This window comes from Monodelphis domestica, chromosome X, assembly GCF_027887165.1.
Source record: "Monodelphis domestica isolate mMonDom1 chromosome X, mMonDom1.pri, whole genome shotgun sequence".
Classification (NCBI taxonomy): domain Eukaryota; kingdom Metazoa; phylum Chordata; class Mammalia; order Didelphimorphia; family Didelphidae; genus Monodelphis; species Monodelphis domestica.
In genome coordinates, this window is record NC_077235.1 from 17011101 (window position 1) to 17022080 (window position 10980).

General features: G+C 38.1%; 1 pseudogene; it reads left to right on the forward strand.

The window, feature by feature from the left end:
- Positions 1–4413: 4413 nt before the first annotated feature.
- Positions 4414–6043, forward strand: LOC100014251 (WD repeat domain phosphoinositide-interacting protein 2-like; annotated as a pseudogene).
- Positions 6044–10980: the final 4937 nt, after the last annotated feature.

Genomic DNA, 10980 nt, shown 5'->3' on the forward strand with positions numbered 1-10980 from the left:
CTTTGCAGGAAATCAAAACAATGTTGAGATACCACCACACACCTAGGTTGGCCAATATGACAGTAAAGGAAAATAATAAATGTTGGAGGGGATGTGGCAAAATTGGAACACTAATACATTGCTGATGGAGTTGTGAATTGATCCAACCATTCTTGAGGGCCATTTGGAACTATGCCTAAAGGGAAGTAAAAGACTATCTGCCCTTTGATCCAGCTATAGCACTGCTGGGTTTGTACCCCAAAAAGATAATCAGGAAAAAGACTTAATCAAAAACATTTATAGTGATGCTCATTGTGGCAAAAAAAAAATTGGAAAATGAGGGAATGCCGTCAGATTTGGGAATGGCTAAACAAATTGTGGTATCTGATGGTGATGGAATACTATTGTGCTGTAAGGATTGATGATCTGGAGGCTTCCCATATGAACTGGAAGAACCCCAATGAACTGATGCAGAGTGAGATGAGTAGAACCAGGAGAACATTGTGCACAGAAATTAAAACATTGTGAAAAAATCCAATGTGATGAACTTTGCTACTAGTAGTAATGCTACAAGCCAGGACACTCCTGAGGGACTTATGGGAAAGAATGCTAACCACACATTGAGAGAGAGAACTGTGGGAGTAGAAATGCAAAAGCAAAATATGACATCACTTATCTCATGTATATATGGGAATGTGATTTGGGGTTTAGGCCTTTAAAAATCACTCTATAATAAAAAGGAATAATATGGAAATAGATATCAAGTGACAACAATTGTACAACCCAGTGGAATTGCTTATTGGCTCTGGGAGCGGGGAGGGAAAGAACATGAATCTTGTAAACATGGAAAAAGTATTTTAAATGAATAAATAAATGACACCTCCCCAATTCAAAACAAACTGCAGGAGTTAGCCTCAATTGCTAGCAGCTGTAAGAACACTCAATGAAATAGTGTCATCACCTGGGTTCAGAAAGCCTCTTGTTTGATCCTCCTCTGCAACCACAAACACTGAAGTGATCTTCCTGGATTGCCTAAACAGAAAGTAAGATATGTATTTGAGAAAGCTTTCCTTTTAGTGGCCTTTGGTTTGGCCTTAAGGAGGGCAGGAAAAGGTTGGAAGTCCAGTTTGGGTGACTCTGTTCTCTAGAGTTTTAATTATTATGGTGACTGAGTCTCCAGACGGTTTCTTCAGTATACATTAAGAATTTTACATGAATCTAAATGGCATGCTGATATGTTCTGCAAAAGAAATAGTTTACTATGTTTGACCCTGGAGCCATATAACTTGCTGTCACCCATGTAAATAATTAGTAAGATGTTTGGGTAGCAATTGCTCTTTACCTCGGAAACTGTACTTCTATTTAGGAGAGATAATAATGGGTGTAAAGCACAATAAGAAAGGACTGAGTTTGTATTCCAGAAAGATGACATATTTTCATTTTTATTTGAAAATTTTATTTAATTTAGAATATTTTTCCATGATTAAAAGATTCTGGTTCTTTCCGTCCCCTATTCCTCCCTCCCTCCCATAGCCGAAACACAATTCCACTGGGTTTCACATGTGTCATTGATCAAGACCTATTTCCATATTATTGATATTTGCACCAGGGTGATCCTTTAGAGTCTACATCCCCAACCATATCCCCATTGAACCATGTGATCAAGGAGTTGTTTTTCTTCTGTATTTATATTCCCACAGTTCTTCCTCTGGATGTGGATAATATTCTTTCTCATATGTCTCTCAGAACTGTCCTGGATCATTGCATTCCTGCTACTAGAGAATTCCCTTACATTAGATTGTACTACAGTGTATCTATCAGTCTATGTGTGTAATGTTCTCCTGGTTCTGCTCCTCTCGCTCTGCATCACTTCCTGGAGGTTGTTCCAGTCTCCGTGGAATTCCTCCACTTTATTATTCCTTTGAGCACAATAGTATTCCATCACCAACATAGACCACAATTTGTTCAGCCATTCCCCAATGGAAGGGCATCCCCTCATTTTCCAATTTTTGGCCACCACAAAGAACACAGCTATGAATATTCTTGTCCAAGTCTTTTTCCTTATTATCTCTTTGGGGTACAAACCCAGCAGTGCTATGGCAAGATCAAAGGGCAGACAGTCTTTTGGCACCCTTTGGGCACAGTTTAAAAATTGCCCTCCAGAATGGTTGGATCAATTCACAACTCCACCAGCAATGTATTAGTGTTCCAATTTTGCCACATCCCCTCCAGCATTGATTACTTTCTTTGTTGTCATGTTATCCAATCTGCTAGGTGTGAGATGATACCTCAGAGTTGTTTTGATTTGTATTTCTCTAATTATAAGAGATTTAAAACACTTTCTCATGGGCTTATTGAGTTTCAATTTCTTTATCTGAAAATTGCCTATTCATGTCCCTTGCCGTTTATAGCTTGGGAGATGGCTTGATTTTTTTGTGTGTATTTTATTTAGCTCCTTGTAAATGTGATTCATTAGACCGTGCTTAGGGGTATTTTTTATAAAGTTCCCTGCCCTCATTTGTTGTTTCCCTTTTAATTTTGGTTGCATTAGTTTTGTTGGCAAAAATATTTTAATTTAATGTAATCACAATTATTCACTTTACATTTTGTTATATACTCCATCTCTTCTTTGGTCTTAAAAACTTTCCTTTCCCATACATCTGACAGGTATACTATTCTATGCTCACTTAATTTGCTTATAGTTTCCTACTTTATATTCAAGTCATTCACCAATTCTGAATTGATCTTTGTGTAAGATAGAATCATTCCAATTTTGGCTTTTGATGTTATAAGTTCTCTTCAAGCCGTGACTTGCTATGTTCAAAGAAACTTTCCAATCCTTACTTTCAATGTTCCACATCCACTTTCAGTTCCCAAATGCTAATTCCTTACAACCCTACCAATTTGGACTCACCAATTTCTAAAATTTTTTCAGCTACAACATGCTGTGTTCTTAGAATCTTTCCAGTTTCCACGTTCAGTATTCTAAATTTTCTTCCAGTTCTACATTCTAGATTCTTAGAAGAATTCTATGTTCATAGAACCCTTCCAATTCTGACTTTCCTTGTTCTAAAGGTTCTTTTAGTTAAGATATTCTATGTTCTTAGAAGCATTCTATGTTTGTAAAACCCTTCCAATTCTGACTTTCAGTGTTCTAAAGGTCCTTTCAGTTCTGACATTATATGGTATTAAAAGCATTCTATATTCTTAGAAGCATTCTATGTTCCTAGAACCCTTCCAATTCTGACTTTCAGTGTTCTAAAGGTTCTTCCAGTTCTGACATTCTATGGTCTTAGAAGCATTCTCTGTTCTTAGATCCCTTCCAATTCTGACTTTTCGAGTTCTAAAGGATCTATGAATTCTGATATTCTATGGTCTTAGAAGCATTCTTTATTCTTAGAATCATTCCAATTCTGACTTTCAGTGTTCTAAAGGTTCTTCCAGTTCTGACATTCTATAGTCTTAGAAGCATTCTTTGTTCTTAGAACCATTCCAATTCTGACTTTCAGTGTTGTAAAGGTTCTTCCAGTTCTGACATTCTATGGTCTTAGAAGCATTCTATGGTCTTAGAAGCATTCTATGGTCTTAGAAGCATTCTGTGTTCTTAGAAGCATTCTGTGTTCTTAGATCCCTTCCAATTCTGACTTTCATTGTTCTGAAGGTTCTTTCAGTTCTGACATTCTATGGTCTTAGAAGCATTCTTTGTTCTTAGAACCATTCCAATTCTGACTTTCAGTGTTCTAAAGGTTCTTCCAGTTCTGACATTCTATGGTCTTAGAAGCATTCTATGGTCTTAGAAGCATTCTGTGTTCTTAGATCCCTTCCAATTCTGACTTTCAGTGTTCTGAAGGTTCTTCCAGTTCTGACATTCTATGGTCTTAGAAGCATTCTATGGTCTTAGAAGCATTCTTTGTTCTTAGAAGCATTCTGTGTTCTTAGAAGCATTCTGTGTTCTTAGATCCCTTCCAATTCTGACTTTGAGTGTTCTAAAGGTTCTTCCAGTTCTGACATTCTATGGTCTTAGAAGCATTCTATGGTCTTAGAAGCATTCTTTGTTCTTAGAAGCATTCTGTGTTCTTAGAAGCATTCTGTGTTCTTAGATCCCTTCCAATTCTGACTTTGAGTGTTCTAAAGGTTCTTCCAGTTCTGACATTCTATGGTCTTAGAAGCATTCTGTATTCTCAGAAGCATTCTATGTTCGGCAAGCACCCTGCGAAGTTTAGGACCTGGAGCGTAAACAAGAGATGGGAAGGGATGAGGCAAAGGCTGAAGTTGGAGCAGGGAGCGGTGGCAGCGACAGCTACAGCAGGAACAGTAGCAACCACAACCTCAGCAGCTGGAGGACCCACAAAGGAGGAGACGACAAAGATGACGGTGGAGAGAGGGGCCTGGAGCCGACCCTGACTCCTTCGTCTCTCCCGTCCCAGGAGGTAGAGCGCCCGAGCCCAGGTCCCCCCTCTCAGCCATGAACCTGGCCAGTCAGAGCTGGGAGGCCAGCTCCAGCCAGCTGCTCTTCGCCAACTTCAACCAGGACAACCCATCCTTAGCTGTTGGGAGGAAATGTGGTTGTAAATTCTTCTCCCTTTCCTCTGTGGATAAGCTGGAACAGATTTATGAATGTACTGATACAGAAGATGTGTGTATTGTGGAGCCTCAAAGCTCCACGAAAGCTCAAAGTCTGCCACTTTAAGAAGGGGACTGAAATATGTAATTATAGCTATTCCAATACCATATTGGCAGTCAAATTGAATGGACAGAGGTTGATAGTATGCCTAGAAGAATGTCTTTACATACACAATATTCGTGCTATGAAGGTACTGCATACAATCAGGGAAACTCCCCCAAACCCTGCAGGTTTGTGTGCGCTGTCAATAAACAATGACAGTTGTTACCCGGCTTATCCTGGGAGCGCAACTATTGGAGAAGGACAAGTCTTTGATACCATTCATTTGAGGGCTGCTAATATGATACCAGCTCGTGACAGTCCCCCAGCAGCTTTGGCTTTTGATGCAAGTGGTACCAAACTTGCCACAGCTTCTGCGAAGGGTACTTTCCATTCCAGAAGGACAGAAACTCTTTGAGGTCGGGAGAGGAGTGAAGAGGTGTGTAAGCATCTGCTCTTTGGCCTTCAGTATGGATGGAATGTTCCTCTGTGCTTCCAGTAACACTGAAACAGTGCACATCTTCAAACTTGAGACTGTGAAAGAGAAACCTCAGGAGGAACCAACTACCTGGACTGGTCACTTTGGGAAAGTTCTTATGGCCTCTACCAGCTATTTGCCCTCTCAAGTAACAGAAATGTTTAACCAGGGAAGGGCATTTGCTACTGTCCGACTACCATTCTGCGCTCACAAAAATATCTGTTCACTTGCCACGATTCAGAAGATTCCCCGATTATTAGGAGGAGCTTCTGATGGTTACTTATATATGTACAACCTGGGTCCTCAGGAAGGAGGGGAATGTACCCTGATGAAACAACACAAGTTGGATGGCAGGATGGAGCCAGCCAATGAGATCCTAGAACCTGCATCCCATGACCGTCCATTAGTAGCTCAGACCCACAGTGCTGCTGTGACAAGAGGTGCTTATGTACCTTCCTCACCTCCCAGACATGCATACACAGAGGATCTGGGTGCAGTGGGTGGTGCTTGTCCAGAAGATGAAACCAATGCACTACGATTGGACGAAGACAGTGAGCATCCTCCCATGAATCTTCGGAGTGACTGAAGTTTAACCTGTGAACTCTAACCCCTCGAAGCAGAGAGCACTGGCTTGATACTTCTTTGAGGACTCTGTGCTAAGCTGCTATGAACTTTGAAATGATTTGGGGAAACAGGATGGCAGAGACATTAAGTTGTAGCCATAGACTAATTCTATACTATTGAGAAAATATATTGTTATCACTTCTGTGGCTTTTAATGCTATCAGTTTTAGCTTTCTTGCTTGTTCCTCTCCCTCCTTCCTCCCCACGCATTTGTTTGCCCAAATCAGCTGTTTGGCGAAGCCCTTAGACCCTGCTCGCTTTGCATGCATTCATGTGCCAAGCTAGTGTAGGAGAAAGAGAAGCCACTTTATAACAAACTAAAGTTTGTATTTCTTTTTATACATGTATATAATAGTAAGTGCATATAAAGAAAGTGTGAAGACATGATTCTTAACGCTGAGGTTAGTTGTGCACTGACAGAGGTCCAGAAAGTTTCTTACGCATGGCCTTGCCAGTGTGCTTGAGTGACTGACGTGTGACCTTTTAAGAGATACCCTCTTCAGATCCCTACCCGTGCACCATTTTTTAAACATTTATTTTATTTTTCGTTAATTAAATTCCTCCTGAATGTTGCTCATTTGTGGGACTTCTTCTGTGATGGATTTTCTTTTGTTCTTGGTTTTGTTGTGTGGGAGTTGGAAAAGGGAGGTCTGTTTTCAGATCAAAAGCCAGCTCCTTCCCCTCAGCACATGAAGTAGAGAAAGTCCTTGAAAACATTTAGGGAATAAGATGATATTTGGGTAGTTAAATCATCTGTTCCTTATTTCAGATTTTAGTAGGTTCTTTTTTTTTTTAATCTGTGTGCTGACTTTAAAGAGAGTGCCTATCAACTTAGCTTTTCCAGGAAAGCACAAAACATTTTTAGTTCAGTCTGTAGCTAAACTGTCTGACTGTAAATTCACTCTTTCCATTCTGTAAGGGTTTGATCTTTGAGATTTCTTGAGGGACAAAAATGTGAGAAAGAAGAAACTGGACACAAAATGCCTTCTTAGATAGGTTGCGTTGCTGTATGCCTTTTGTGTCATAATTTTTTGAGCTGTATCTGGCAAACTATGAAGTTGTGGTTCTAAATGTCACTACTTTGTCAATTTTCCTCTTTTTTTTTTAAAATAGGAGATCCAGGCTAAAGCCTCCCAAATTACCTCAAACTCTGCATTCCAAAACGATACAAACCAGCTTGTTTTGTGATAGAAACGAATGGTTTGAAAGATAAAAATCTAACTCAGGGCTGGGCTTAAATTTGATAAATAGAAGCAAGAAAAATGTTGCTTAAACTAGTCTTTTGGTTTCACTATTGAGTTTTAAAACCTGAGGCAGGAATGAAGGAGTGGACTTTGTTTTCAGATTTGTTCTTTCTGTCTTGGTCACTGGCTGAATTAAACCATCTATGAAAGGAAAAAAGTTAATTTATATGGAGAAACAAAAATTTGTTTTGTAAAACAAATCTCTAAGGCAAAATCCTGGCTACAGGTAATCTCCCTCCATGAATTCTCTTAAAAGCTGAGGAGACAAGCAATAGGTCTTGTAAGCATCTAAATGGTCAAAGGGAAGAAAAAGAGAATCGCCTATACATACTCTCTTTAACTGAAAACTTTTGGTGTATTCACTGGAGCCTCGCTCTAAAGTGATTCCTCGGAGCAGTGTGGTATCAATTTAAATATACTTTGTAATTGAAGTAGTAAAAATGCTAGCAGAATTTTTTTTACCTTTGTCATAGTCCTTGAGGCATAGCCCTTGGAAAACACTTCTATAGAAAGATTCCATTGTCCATTGCTCAACTTATGAGTAAATCTTAACAGCTTTTAGTTCTCTCCATCATCAGAGTGTTGCATTGTATTTCACACCTAGGTTGTACAGTTCAATTAAGGAGTGCCGCCATTGTAGTTTAGAACCTAGCTTAGGTTTTTGATGAGTAAAGAAGGAACTGCTTTTTCTTTGTATTGAATGGCCATTGACATTATCTGGGACCATGCTATTTATTTATTTATTTTTATTTATTTAGATTTGAGGGAGGGAATTTGCTTTCTTCATCAGGCAGATGATTACCTGAGAGAAAAGATACACACTTGCATCCTTCTTTGATATCGGTAGTGCCAAAAGTGTTTTTGGAAGATGTGACTGGCAGAGAAAAGGAGGTTTAAAATAAGTAAAAGCTCTCTTTATTATAGAAGAAAAGGAAATAATACTTGACTTTTATATTTCAAGTTTTAGTGTACCTCCAAAATAGAGGTAGGCATTTCTCATTGAGAGCCTGCTTTATTGGTGTTTTATGCTCTTCTTTGCCAACCTTTTGGCTTTCACTGTCTATTAGCACCCCTTCCATTTGGAGATAGGAAAAAAAGAGAGGAAATAAAACTTAATCTGATTTAACATATATTAACATATATTATTAGATAGCGATAGTTTAGAGTGCCTCCAGCAAGTGCCACAGGTTACCTACCTACCACTCAATTAGATTCTCTGATACAGCAGAGATGAATGGGACTAAAAACTAGAACATACCTTGGCCCAGTTCTAGATATCTTACTAATTTGCGATTAAGTCCCATTTTTTTCTTAAACCAAAGTCTGTCAATTTTTTTCTTCATAAAATAAAAGTTTTTTAAAAATTAGGAAAACCTAGCAAAGTAGTTTGATCTAGGGCCAAACTATTGAATAAAAATAAAGACATTAAAAAACAAAATGACAGCTCACCTGATAGTTGGTTCAGTTCTAGTCCTTTGGATTATAAAGCTTGGTAGGAAACAACTGCTATCCATAATTAATGTCTTGAATTACCTATGGATTTCAGATGCATGCTTTTTTATTCCTCACTACGAGAAGTAATGAGCTAACTACATGGTCTAGGCCTTGTTTGTAGTAAAGTTGCTGGCTAATTTATGGCCTTTCTTGTTGATTTTTCAGCTATTCTTCCTTAACTTAGATTCTTGTGGTATTTGAGTTACTTTTTCTTCCAGAGATTAAGTCTTTTGGACTATAGTGCTAGCATTTGAACCCACTAAACATGAAAGCTCATGTACTACTCAGTTTAGCAAAGAAAAATCATCAGCACCAATTTTGGCTCTGAACTCACCATAATTCACATCTGTTATGTCCTAGAGATTACTGCTGGCTCAAGTTTGTAGTGACAGAATGACATCTTGGCATATATGTATTCTGTTTGTGTTCTATCCTGGAACCATGAGAATTATATCTTGACCAAGTCATTTATCGAACGGAGCATTATCTACTGGCCAACTCATTAATTGAACATCTCCTGTTCTGTGGTAAGGAGATAGCTTTGTTACCATTTAGGCTATGTGTACCCCATGCCTTGAGTCTGTTTCCATTTCACCTTTTTCCAGTCTACCTTGGGGCAAGAAAATTACTCATCAACTGCACCACCAGACTGTGATTGAGTGGTTCCAGAGATGATGCTGGGAGCAACTGAGAAGCTTCTGGCTATTTCTTTTCTACAATTGACTTGTTTCCCCTGAAGCCCCTAAATAGCCTCTTAACTTTTTCTTCACAGATCATCTCTTCTTCCCCTCAACTACGGAGTGTGTCACTGCCGACAAATGAGACTTTGTAAGGTTGTCACAGGATGATAGATTTTAAAAATGTAATGTTGAGTGTCCAACAAAGGGACTATTTTATGGATAATTGCATAAGGAAAGTTGAGACCCAACAGATGATAGTGACCAGAACAATCGAACTGACTTAGAAAAAAATTTTATATTAAATCCTTTTGATATTTCATATTTTCTTGACTTATAATGGCGTTGGCATAAACAGGTTATATGAAGCATGACTTTATGATACGAATAGATAAGTATCTCTCTTGCATGCTGAATGACTGGGTCACTTGTTTGAAAAGAATATTTGGCAGTTTTGTGTTCGAGCAACTAAAAATCCAAATATATTTTATAAGTGTACTTAATAAGTATCTAAACCAAAAAGGATGCAGTTAGATGAAAGCTTTATAGTCTTTTGTTCTGTGGTACCCAGAGTTGAGAGCTAATAGTTTTTTCTTCTTGAAATAAGAGGATAGCACACTTAAAGCTATTGGTAAAATGCATTGTCTAGAACTTTTGGTTCTTTGTGTGTGCCTAACTTATTTCAGGTTGAAATTACACATTTGGAAGCATTCATTGAGCAGCCAAATTTTTCATATGTATATTTTAGTTCTCACTTGACCAAGGTCATAAGGTAGAAATAACTTTGGTCCGTATTGGATCTCTTTTTCCCTTCTTAGTACTTTGTCCACATTGTCTTGAGATTCTACCAGTTTCAGGTAGGGTTCATGAAATTGCTTTGAATAGATATGACTTCTTCCTCTCCCTCTTACCCCCAGCCTTCTTTTTTTTTCATCCTCTATCAATGATGGATTAGGGAAGAATTTGACTTTGAAAAGTCAAAACATTATTAAGGCATGAATTTTGATAGAGGCTTTCACTTCTCACCTCCATGTTGTCTGGAGCATTTTTTATAGAATTTTAATTTAAATTTTTTCCTTTCCACGATTTCTTTTTAGGATGAAACTGCAGCATGTGTTGTTAATGTTTGTCTTGTATGTGTGTGTAAACAGTGTAAAAGTTTGCTTACAAATTACATTCCACCCCATGAACTGTCCAGATCTGACCAAAAGCCCTTTGCTGTTACAATTCTATAACTGCCTAAGACATTAAACCTGTGGTGTTAAAAAAAAAAGAAGCATTCTTTGTTCTTAGAACCGTTCCAATTCTGATTTTCATTGTTCTAAATGTTCTTTCAGTTCTGACATTCTATGGTCTTAGAAGCATTCTATGTTCTTAGAACTCTTCCAATTCAGACATTCCTTGTTCTAAAGGTTCTTTCAGTTAAGATATTCTTTGTTCTTAGAAGCATTCTATGTTTGTAGAACCCTTCCAATCCTGACTTTCAGTGTTCTAAAGGTTCTTTCAGTTCTGATGTTATATGCTTTTAGAGGCATTCTATATTCTTAGAACCCTTCCAATTCTGACTTTCCTTGTTCTAAAGGTTCTCCCAGTTCTGACATTCTGTGGTCTTAGAGGCATTCTATATTCTTAGAAGCATTCAACATTCTTAGAACCCTTCTACTTCTGACTTTCAATGTTCTAAAGGTTCTTTCACATTTGATATTATATTGTCTTAGAAGCATTGTGTATACTTAGAAGTAAACTATGTTCTTAGAACCCTTCCAATTCTGACTTTCAGTGTTCTAAAGGTTCTTTCAGTTCTGACATTCTATGTTCGTAA